The sequence below is a fragment of the Sorex araneus genome, chromosome 1 (assembly GCF_027595985.1).
Source record: "Sorex araneus isolate mSorAra2 chromosome 1, mSorAra2.pri, whole genome shotgun sequence".
Lineage (NCBI taxonomy): Eukaryota > Metazoa > Chordata > Mammalia > Eulipotyphla > Soricidae > Sorex > Sorex araneus.
The window spans coordinates 24484667-24497352 of NC_073302.1; positions in this window are offsets into that span (position 1 = coordinate 24484667).

A 12686-nucleotide genomic window follows, 5' to 3' on the forward strand; every position below is an offset into this window, starting at 1 on the left:
ACACACTTAAGAGGAATACTTATCACATCTAGGCAAACTTTGCTACTGAAATGCCTGAAGGAAAAGCTAGCTATTTATATGCTAATTGCAGCATTATTTAAAATAAAATATGAAAGCACTGTAAGTGTCTTGCTTTTAGGAGAATGGCTAAGTGGTTCATGATACACCTAACTATGAAATAGCAGGTATTGTTAAAGTGTCATATGGAGTAAATAAATTGGTGCTAAATTTTGCAAACATGATATTAGCAATCTAAAGAATGCAATCATTTGATATGCTAGCTATAGCGTTTACTTTCAGGAAGAGGAGAGGTGGCTCAAAAGGTTAAGTGCAGGGGTCAGAGTGCTAGTACAGCAGGTAGGGCATTTGCCTTGCACAGAGCTGACCTAGGTTTGAACCCCAGTATACCATATGTTCCCCCAAACAATACCAGGAGTAATTCCTGAATGCAGAGCCAGGAGTAACCCGTGAGCATTGCTGGGTGTGACCCAAAAATTTAAAAAAAAAAAAAAAGGTTAAGTGTGTGCTTTGCACCTGGGAGGCCCAGGTTCATTCCCCAGCTCTGAATGGGGGTGACCTGAGCACTAACAGGTATACCCCAAATCCCCACCCCTGACAAAGAACTTATTTGTATGGGATATAATTGATGTGATATATTTAAATTGTTTTTTAATAGCACTATTCCAAGGACCAGAAGGAAAGTAGAGAGTGTAGTATGCTTGCATTGCACACAGTCAACCCTTGCACACAGCCAACCCAGCTTGGATCCCCAGAACCCCATATGGTCCCCCAAGTCCTTCCAGGAGTAATCCCTGAGCACAGAGTCAGAACTGAGCACTGCTGGATATAACCCAAACCCCAAAAATAATGATAATAATAACATTCTACCCTTTCATGTTTAAAAAAATATTTAAACTATTTGGGGCCAGAGAGATATAGAGGTTGGGGTGCTTGTCTTGCAAGCAGCTGACCTGGGTTCAATCCCCAGCCTCCCATATGACCTCTTCCAGAAATACTTTCTGAGTACAGAGTCAAAAGTAAGCCCTGAGCATCGCTAGGTGTGGCCCCCAAACAAAATAAAATGGAAACTACTTGACAAATCCTCAACATCCCACTATGTATATGTCATCTTTTGTTTCATCATTATTTTCTTCTTTCATCTCAGAAAGGAATGAACCTAATAATAATTTTCAATCCTCATATTCTGTGCTTTAATAATCAGTTTCATTCCATCTATCCCACTATGATAGCATCATTCCTTTCTGCTTTAGTCATCTCTCAGTCAATATCCTCTTTCAAACCTAATGTTTGCACATTTGTTTTGCTACTCTTCCTTCTTTACTGGCAGTTCTCTGATTTTTGTTCTTAAGGAAGCATGGCCTTTTGTCTTCATGCTCTAGGTTCTTCCTTATTGCTTTGTCTCCACACCCAAATGAGTTTTAATGCACTCTTTCCCCACCAAGAATGAAACTTTGACTCCACTCAAGCCAATTCACTGTTCCCACAGAGCTAATTCCAAGATTGCTTAAAAAGCTAGATAAAAGCCCTCTCTTGATATCAGTGGATTTGAATGTAGAAAATGTGAAGCTGAAAGTGCTACAGCTAGCTTCCCACTATAAGGATCCAGGTAATGAAGCCACTATCCACAGGAAAGCAGACTCCAGCCAGGAGTTGATATTGCTTGAACCCTGAATCTATTCATCCCTTGAATCCTGAACTACCAAACCAGAGAGAATATTCAGGAATGAGAGCTTCAGGTGGCTCTTTCTGTCACTTGTAATCGAAAGATTTTTAATGATTTTGTCTCATTCTCTCAGACTCCTACTGTCAAATCCAACCTTATTTGAACTGAATATTGAATTGAGAAAAATAACATCAGACATCTATTATACCTTCCGTGATAGCCCTAAGGAAATAAGCTAGTAATAAATAGATGTGAAATCTCAGAAGAATAATAATATCTATTTTGAAACAAACAAATATAAATTTTAGAATTAAAAATATATATATATATATAATTTTTCTTTAGGCTGGAGCAATAATACGGTGGGTGGGGTGCTTGCCTTGCATACAACTGACCCAAGTTCAATCCTAAGCATCCCATACGATCCCTGGTTCCCCGAGCACTGCCAGATTACATTCATTCCTGAATACAGGAGTAACCCTTGAGCATCACCAGGTGTGGCTCAAACACCAAAAAAAACTGGTAAAGCATCTAGAAAAAAAATCCACTATTCATTATGCCTTTTAAAATATAAACTGTACAAACAGCTTTATTGTAAATCCTCATGGAACAGGGAGGTAAGAGTACTTGCCGCTCTTGAAAATAGGAGCGTCTCATTTTCCTGAGATCAGGAGACAGAGAACCATTTGGGTTTCACTCTTCCAGTGGCTTCCAAGAATCTCAGAATTACCTACTGAAATACAATAGCCTCCCTTTATTTTCATTGTTCTGACATTCCTTAACTGTCATTGCCACACTGTATTACCCTTTTATGATTTAGTTATTTTATCCTGACCTTGATTTTAGCTTATTTCAGGATTGGATTGGGGGGGGGGGGCGCGGTGGATGAAGGGTGCCCACGCCTGGTGGTCTGGTTATGATGCTCAGGGGTTACTCCTGGCTCTGCACTCAGAAATGACTCTTGGCAGTGCTAGGGGGAACCACATGGGATGCCAGGGATTGAACCCAGGTCGGTCACATGCAAAGAAGTACCCAACCCACTGTACTATCTCTCCAGCTCCAATTTAGTACCTTTCAAATAATTTCAAAATGTATTAACTGTCAACAAGACAATGCTCTGAGAAAGGAAAATATGGGGAGCTCTATAACAATGACACGGGGCCATAGTGAACATGGGACATTCTCTGGTACTGAAGTTTTCAGGCTGAGGTTGGAGGAGCATACAGTAAGGTGTGATGTCAGGAATAGTTTTAATAATTTCAAAGTTTTAGGGCTAAGGGGCACCAAAAACAATTCCAGCTAATAAGTAAGGTGGGCTAATTGCTTCCTGCAGTATTCCTAGGTGTTTGCATCTAGAGGATAGCACCTGCATTTGGAAAAGCAGTCTTTCAAGTGATGTTCAGGAGGCCTGGGGGCCACTCCCTGTGATTCTTGCCCAACTGGCCGAGTTGTTCCATGCAAGGGCCAGCGGATCTTGTTTTTTTGGGGTCCTGCAATGCTAGGATTACACAAGTCACAGAGCTCAAGGATCTCTGGGACCATACTCAGCGGTGCTGTGGGCCCGCAAGGCTGTACCCGGTGATGCTTGAGAATCATGTGATTCAGGGGACTGAGTGGGGATCAGTGCATGCAGACATGTCTCAGAGCAGTGAACTAGCTTTGCAATTCCAGTTTATATTTGTGTTTGTTTTAAAGGGGGCATTTCTTAGACTGAAGAGCTAATCTAATGCAGGGCTTTAGCACTTGCCTTGCAGGAAGCAGAGACCAGTTTCATCCCCAGCACCGAGCATGATCATTTGAGCACTGCCAGGAGTTACCCCTGAGCATAGAGGGGTATCTATGCTCTATCACTGTATCACTCTCATCCCATTGTTCATCAATTTACTTGAGCGGGCACCAGTAACGTCTCCATTCATCCCAGCCCTGAGGTTTTAGCAGCCTCTCCTTACTCATCTTTCCCAATGATTGGAGACTCTTTCAGGGTCAGGGGAATGAGACCTGTTATAGTTACTGGTTTGGCATATTGAATAAGTCACGGGTAATTTCCTGTGCGGGCGGGATACTCTCAGTAGCTTGCCGGGCTCTCCAAGAGGCATATATATATATGTGTGTATATATATATGTATGTATATAAATATATATATATATATTTCCCTTTATGATGATGTGTCATGCAGCCACTTTGCGGTCACGGTCCAGGAATATGTTCACTCATATGTGAGGTTTGGCCTGATCGTGTGGAAAGCGGCCTGGAGTGTGGCGACGGTTGGGTAGTGGAGATCAACTGCTGGAACTGGGTCCCTTGGGGTGGGAAGAGCTCTCAACCCCCCCCCCCCCCGTGGGACTTCCCGAGTGGAAACAGCCTCTGGTGTGGAGTCTGGTGGCATGGTTCTGGGAGCCTCAGTTTATGCTCCCTTCTGGAGGAAGAACCGTGACGGCTGCTTCACAGTGATTCAATAAAAAAATTAATTAATTTTTTTTAAATGTCCTCAGGGATGGAGCGATACACAGCGGGTAGAGTGTTTGCCTTACATGCAGCCAACCTGGGTTCGATTCCCAGCATCCTATATGGTCCCCCGAACACCGCCACCACCACACACTAGGAGTAATTCCTGAGTGCATGAGCTGCTGGGAGTAATTCCTGTGCATCACCAAGTGTGACCCAAAGCAAAAAAAAAAAAAAAGAAGAAAAGAAAAAAAGTCCTCAAAAGTAGTGCATGTTAGGGCTATAGTGATATTAAAAAGTAGTGCATGTTAGGGCCATAGTGATATTACCACAGGTAGGGCACTAGCCTTGCACGCAGCTCACCTGGGTTTAATCCCAGGCATCCCATATGATCCTCTAAACCCTCTGGCAATGATTACTGAGTGCAGAACCAGGAGTAAACCCTGAGCACTGCAGGGTATAACCCGAACACAAAAACAAAAACACAAAAAAGATGTAAATACAGTGGGTCGGGCATTTGCCTTGTATGCAGCTGATCTGGGTTCGATCCCTGGCACCCACATGGCCCCTGAATACTGACAGGAATAATTCCTGAGTACAGAGCCAGGAGGAACCCCTGAGTATTGCTGGGTGTGATCCGAAAAGCCACCCCCTCCCCGCAAAAAAAAGAAACTGAGAAAAAGACCACTTGAGCTTGTCATCATCTTTATTTCTCATTTCCTGTGATTTTAGGTATCATGGGGAAGAGGTCCTCTAAGTATATTTAAATATTGATCCTAGTAGTACATTTCTATTTTCCTTTTCCAATTTTATGCGGGCATCAATATAGTTAGCTAAACAATTCCGTTCTAACTCTCATTTCCAAGCAAGAGTTAATGAGAAAACGCATGGAGTTCATGGGTTTGGTTTCTAGGAAAGCAGTCCAAAGAGGAAGTAGCTAATCTCTATTTGTTTGCTGCTCTTCCCTTCCTTCTTCTTAAAAGATAGAATTGCTGATACAATTCCTGAAAATCCTAAAGTCAATTTAAAGTATTTGAACAAGGGCTCTGTCTTAAGAATATTGTAGAAAAGAGTCATTTATCTGGGGCTGGAGTAATAGCACAGCGGTTGGGCTTGATAGCACAGCGGTTGGGCTTTCGCCTTTCACGCGGGCTGACCGGAGTTCGATTCCTCCGCCCCGCCCCCTCGGAGAGCCCAGCGAGCTACAGAGAGTATCGAGCCCACGCAGCAGAGCCTGGCAAGCTACCCGTGCTTATTGAACGTGCCAAAAACAGTAACAGTAAGTCTCTCAATGAGAGACGTTACTGGTGCCTGCTAGAACAAATCGATGAGCAATCGATGAGCAATGGGAGTGATAGCACAGCTGGTAGAGAGTTTAGTTTGCCTTGCACACGGCCAACCCTGGTTTGATTCCCAACATCCCCTATGGTCCCCTGAGCACCTCCAGGAGTGTTTCCTGAGTGCAGAGCGAGGAGTAACCCCTGTGCATCACCCGGTGTGGCCCAAAAAGAAAAAAAAAAAGAATCATTTACCTAACAAAATAGCTTAATTTGATCAAAATGATTATTTTTAAAATTTTTATTTATTTATTAATTGCTTTTTGGGTCACACCCGGCGATGCACAGGGTTTATTCCTGGCTCGAACCTGGGTCGGCCACATGCAAGGCAAACGCCCTACCCGCCATGCTATAGCTCCAGCCCCAGTAATGATTATTTTTTAAAAGGAAGCAAAAGAAGAGTTGATTCTAGAGACAAATGGTACAGTAGAGCTGCTGTCTTGAAGATGGAGGAGGGACTATGAGTCAAGCAATGTAACTCAAGAAGCAGCAGGAGTTGGGAGTAGGAGAAAAAAAGGCAATAAATGCTCCTTGAAATAGTCTTCAAAATATTTCTATTGATACCTTGAATTTAATCCATATTCTAGACTTTTGTTCATGAGAATTGCAAGAAAATAGATTTGCTATTTCAAGTTACAAGTTACAGCAATTTAGTTCAGCAGCAATAGGAAACTGTGTAGGGTCTTTAATATTAAAAAGTTAAACCTTCTTATTGTTGTTGTTGGGTTTTTTTTTTTTGGCTTTTTGGGGTTGGAGTGATAGCACAGCAGGTAGGGCGTTTGCTTGCACACGGCCAACCCAGGTTCGATACCTCTGCCCCTCTCGGAGAGCCCAGCAAGCTACTGAGAGTATCTGGCCCACACAGCAGAGCCTAGCAAGCTACCCATGATGTATTCGATATGCCAAAAACAGTAACAAGTCTCACAATGGAGACATTACTGGTGCCCCCTCTAGCAAATCAATGAACAACAGAATAACAGTGATACAGTGATACAGTGCTTTTGAGTCACACCCGGTGATGTACAGGGGTTACTCCTAGCTCATACACTCAGTAATTATTCCTGGCGGTGCTCAGGGGACCATATAGGATACTGGGAATCGAACGGGTTGGCTACATGCAAGGCAAACGCCCTACGCTGTTATCACTCCAGCCACCAGATCTATTTCTTAAATAATACTGTATAGCAAAGGATTGTGAAGAGAGTAAGAATAAATTATTTTTTTTGATTCCCTCAAGAGGAGGAAGATTTTATTAACCAATGTGGCTGATGCTAATGAATAGTAGCTAGTACTTAGTATTAAATAAACATTGTCACTGTATGTCACTGTCATCCCGTTGCTCATCGATTTGTTCGAGCGGGCACCAGTAATGTCACTCATTGAGAGACTTATTGTTACTGTTTTTGGCATATCCAATACGCACGGGTAGCTTGCCAAGCTCTGCTGTGTGGGCTCCATACTCTCAGTAGCTTGCTAGGCTCTCCAAGAGGGGCGGAGGAATCGAACACTGGTTGGCCTCGTGAAAGGCGAAGGCCCAACCGCTGTGCTATCGCTCCAGCCCAAATAAACATTAATAAACTAAAATAGATTGTATCTTTTTATTGTACTTTCCAAGGAAATTGGGGTTTTAAAAAGGAAAACAATCAGTATTTACTCATCCATGGGCTGGAGCGATAGCACAACGGGTAGGGCATTTGCCTTGCACGCAGCTGACCTGGGTTCTGTTCCTCTGCTCCTCTCTGAGAGCCCAGCAAGCTACCGAGAGTATCTTTCCCACACGGCAGAGCCTGGCAAGCTACCCATGGCATATTTGATATGCCAGAAACAGTAACAACAAGTCTCACAATGGAGATGTCACTGATGCCCGCTTGAGCAAATCAATGAGCAACGGGATGACGGTGACAGTGACAGTGACAAACATGACATTGAATCATATTTCTCTGTTGATCTGTATTTTTCCAGTATAATTGTGTATATATCATTGATATTAAACAAAAAATGAAAATACCTTAGGGCATTCATGATTGTATCAAATTATTTATCACTTAAAAAAATAATGTCTCCCAGAGAAAGTACCTCTGACTTTGGCTGGTTCTCTAATCAGCATATGCATTGTATTCTACTTTAGTAGTTTATAAGTCTGCTTGTAGAGCCTCTTCAATTCCAATAAGGATTACAAATTCTCTCCAGAAAAATATGCGTGTGCACATATACATTTATATATCAACTATGTATACGTATATGATTAAGATAGTGCTTAAAGAACATTAGCTAGCTATTTTATGTTACTAATGGACTGCTTATGATTAGGCCTGGCCCTTAGTAAATATAAAGGCCAGAGAGATAGTACAGGGGTAAAGGCACTTGCATGACTGGGCCCATCTGAGCCCTGGTGCGTCATGTTCCCAAGTGCTGCTAAGTGTGGACCCCAAACCCAAAAATGGATAAATATATTATTTATCTACAAGTGGGCTGTTTTAAAGTGAAGTCCCTCTAGATTTTTCAGAAAGCACGTGCTATTTCCTTATCCATTTGCCCTCATACTGTGCTTACATTGTGACATTGCTCAAGACTGAGTACTGCTGTCACTAATAGGGCAGAACATCAAGTTCTCATGGAAGGAGTGATAGCACAGCTGGGAGGACATTTGCCTTGCACGTGACCGACTCGGGTTCGATTCCTCCATCCCTCTCGGAGAGCCCGGCACACTACCGAGAGTATACTGCCCACACGGCAGAGCCTGGCAAGCTCCACGTGGTGTATTCGATATGCCAAAAATAGTAACAATAAATCTCACAATGGAGACGTGACTGGTGCCCGCTCAAGCAAATTGATGAGCAACAGGATGACAGTGATACAGTGATATGATTAAGATATGAAATGGTTCTCTGAAGTCTATCAGTAGATCTCTGAGACCCTGTAGCCGTAGCTCTAGGCTACTATTGGTCTACATCTATGGTGGGCTGGGGGAAACAGAATAACAAAGATTTAACATGTCTTGGCCAACTGCTTGAGTAAGAGCCAACTATGAAAAGTTGCCTCCATCTTTCATTCTTTGATAGTAAAGAACTGCTTTCCAAAGCACTTAAACCCATTGGTAAAATGACAATATATGGGTCCATTAGATGCTAATAGATGAATTATGCATAAATGAATAATTCAAAAGAATTGAGCTCTAGTAATATATAAGAGAAAGCTGTTGGTCTTATGTTTTGGGGCTCCAGCTGAGGTTATAAAATCATTTTCAGCAAGTACCCTCCTTGAAGTGGGTACAGAGAGTAAAGGAATCCAAAATTGGTGGCCCCAGGATTACAAGAAAGAGGTTAGGACTAGAACTAGGGGTCACAAATATGCTGTCCTCAAGGACTAGAGGACAATGAGTGAGACTATTGAAAGTGAAGATGATGGTTCTCCCTAAGAGATGCCTCCTCAATTAATTTAAACTTACTATGTGAGTTCACGAAAAAAAGTTTCTCCCATTTTCAAAAGAATATCTGCAACTAATTTTTGCCATATCAGAAGTCAGACTGATTGCCTCTCAGTAAGTAAAGTTGGAATGTGCTTTATCGTCCTTGAGACTCATTCGTAGGTAAAGTTGGAATGTGCTTAATCTTCCTTGAGACTCATTCGTAGGTAAAGTTGGAAGGTGCTTAATCTTCCTTGAGACTCATTCGTAGGTAAAGTTGGAAGGTGCTTAATCTTCCTTGAGACTCATTCGTAGGTAAAGTTGGAATGTGCTTAATCTTCCTTGAGACTCAGTTTCCTTCTCAATGAAATGGAGAGACTACAATGTGTCAAGAATATTTGTAATAATGCACACACACACACACACACACACACACACACAAGCACTGAACATGGTATGGTGTACGGTGTAAAACGTAACTATTATAAAGTCCCAGGATGTATCTTTATACTTATCTCCCTAAAAAAATTATAAATAAGTAGAAAGAAAAATAAAAATCCTAAATGACTTCCAAAGTTCTTTGAATCACTACTACATCCTTTTAAACTATGTCATCTTAAGCATTTAAAAGTTACTCAACTGATGATTATTAACAGTCATACTAGTTATAGGTGTCTTGGGGGCTGTGGAGGATACAGATCCTTAAAAGGAATTAAAGGAATAGCACAGCGGGTAAGGCGTTTGCCTTGCATGCAGCCGACCCGGGTTCAATTCCTCCATCTCTCTCAGAGAGCAAGCTACAGAGAGTATCTCTCCCGCACAGCAGGGCCTGGCAAGCTCCCCGTAGCGTATTCAATATGCCAAAAATAGTAACAAGTCTCACAACGGAGACGTTACTAGTGCCCGTTTGAGCAAATCGATGAACAGGATGACAGTGCTACAGTGCTACATACCAATCCTATACACAGCTGCAATGTTTGTTGAAATTAACCAACTATAAGAGACAAGAAGTAAGAGAGGTGAAGGAAAAGTCAGGGAAGCAGGACAACCCATTTCTTTTTAACAAACTTGCCACCACTGTTAAAGTTCCTGCTCTTAACTTTGGCTTCAGCAACTGAAAGATAATAATTATGTGCATATGCATACTGCTTCTTCCCAGGACAGGTATTAGGATGCGGCAAGTGAGGCCCATGCTGTAACTACCCAATGAGATCTTTCTCTATCTGATTTTTTGATATTTTATTTGCCCCAGATTTTTTGCATTAAGTTTAATATTTTAAAAATATTTGTTAAAATGCTTTCTTGAGTACTGATTTTTTAGCACTCCCTAAAATTTTTTCTCCCCCAATTCTCTGATTTTTTAAACATTGAAATACAAGATTATTTCCTTTAGTGATCTGTCAGAAGGCCTAACAAGATTGAATAGCTTCCTGGAGTGAAAGCAGGCAGGGTGCTTGCCTTACTCACAGCAGATCCCTGGTTTCAATCCCCAGGTCCCTTTATGGTCCCCCAAGCTTGCTAGGAGTGATCCCTGAGCTCAGAGGAGTAAGCCCTAAGCACTACCAGGTGTGGCTCAAAACAAACAAACGAACAAACAAAGTTTGAACAGCAGGTTATACTTTTGTCAGATTCACTGTCAGTGTAATCACTGTCATCCCGTTGTTCATCGATTTGCTCGAGCGGGCACCAGTTACATCTCCATTCATCCCAGCCCTGAGATTTTAGCAGCATCTCCTTACTCGACCTTCCAAACAGAGCTGTATTGGAGGCTCTTTCAGTGTTTGTCAGATTACAGGGGAAATTCCCCTCACCCCTACGAACTCCTCTGACAACCAGAGAGATTAGTACCAGAGAGATTAGTAGGAAGAAAAAGCCAAATAACATACATGGAGAAGTTACATGGCCTTAAGCACTTAAGGACCAGGATTATGAGGAAGAGGAGATGGAGGTTTCATATGATATGGAAGGAATGACTTTTCAGATGACAGTGACCTCTAGAAAGTTGCCCAGCAATAAAATAGGGTCCTCAGATGAAAAAAGGTTATTTATGGAGTTATCCCTAAACCTGGTAATCTACATTCTTTAGGTAATGATAACAAATCCCTCCTTCTCCTTACACCTCCCTGGGGGCTCACAGTGCCAAAACTGACTTTCTACATTCCAAGGTGACATCTATTAAAACAGGCAGCCTTTAGACGGCTTGGTAAAAGTCTTATCTGTACACTTTGGGAAAGACCAATGCTACACACTCTTAGATGAATTATATCAAAGAATACAGAACCACAGCAACAGGAAAAATATATATGTATTGTTGAAGTTCATAAGGGTTCAGTCCAGACTTCCGATGTACAAACAAACATAGGTGTGTTTGCTCTCTCAGCTGTAATTTTCAGGGATGTGTGTCAGATGGCACTGTCTTGGGACGTCCTTTTGATTTTCAGGGTCTGGGTTCCTTTCTGTAGGGACAGATCTTGCTAAGCAACCGTTGCTATGCAACCAGCTCTGACCAGGGAAACTCAGGAGCCTGACAATAAAACCAGGTGGACATTATTCGTATTGATTTTTATGCAATGTAGCTTGACAGGCCAGAGTGGCCTGGTCCCTTGCTCCAGGAGTATGTTTATATGTATAACAAAGTCACTAGTTACTAACACACAGAACACACAGAGGGCCACATTTCCCCAGGGGAAAGGATTGATGATGGTTCTCTTGGAAACATGCAAGGAATAAGCAGCCACAATAACTACTTTAACTCTTTTCTCACCGACTCATGTAGAAAATTAAACCATTATTTTTTCCCTTAAAATTTTTTTTAAATTTTATTGTAGGCACCATGGTTACTATAAACCATAGTAAATAAGTTTTTCATATATAAGTAAGATTTTCATATATAAAACATTCTAGCAACACGTCTCCCACCAGAGCTCCCCACCCTTATGCCCTCCTTTGGTAAGCTTCCTGCTGAAGGTCAGGTGTCAGTTACTGATGCCTTTGGGGACTTGTTATTCCCTGCTGTCTTTGTTATTGTTGTTGTTTCCTGCACAAGAGAGAGACCCTTCTGTGTCTGTCCCTTCTGACTAACTTTACTCTGCATTATGCTCCTCAGGTCCATCCACATGGCAGCAAATGCCTGACTTCATCTTTTCATAAAGCTAGATAGTATTCCATTGTGGATTTGGGCCCTAATTTCTTAACCAAGTCATCTGTTCTTAGCCACTTGGGTGATTTCCAACTTTTGGCTCTTCCAAATAGTGCCTTGGTGAACAGACGAGCATCAATGTCTCTTTGAAACTGAGTTTTGGGACTTCTGGGGTAGATGAGAAGAAGTGTAATTGATGGGTCCTATGGAAGCTCGATTCCTAGTTTTTTGAGAGGTGTTTATATTGTCAGACACCTCTTTCATTTTAACTAATAGTAGGGCCAAATGGTGCTCAGTGGAGAAGCTGGCGTGGAGTCATATCAATAGACTCCCTACTATTCCCTTAAAGTATAGACCTTGAACTGACCCACCTACTGAAAAACCTGGCAATGCAGAGAGAACTTACTCAAACAAGTGTAAAGAAGATATTGCTACTTTTCATAATTGTAAGACCCCCAAGGTAAGAACAGAAGGTTATTAACCTTCCAGATTGATAGGTAGAAGAAAAATTTAAGATCTCTGTCAAATGTGCTTTCTCCCAATTTTTGTAAGTAAAGCTTTACTGCTGGAACACAACTGAATCCATCTGGTTAAGCATTTCTGTGACTACTTTGCACTGCAATAGCTGACTTGAGTTATTTCAATAAATCATATTACTGCAAAGCTTGAAATAG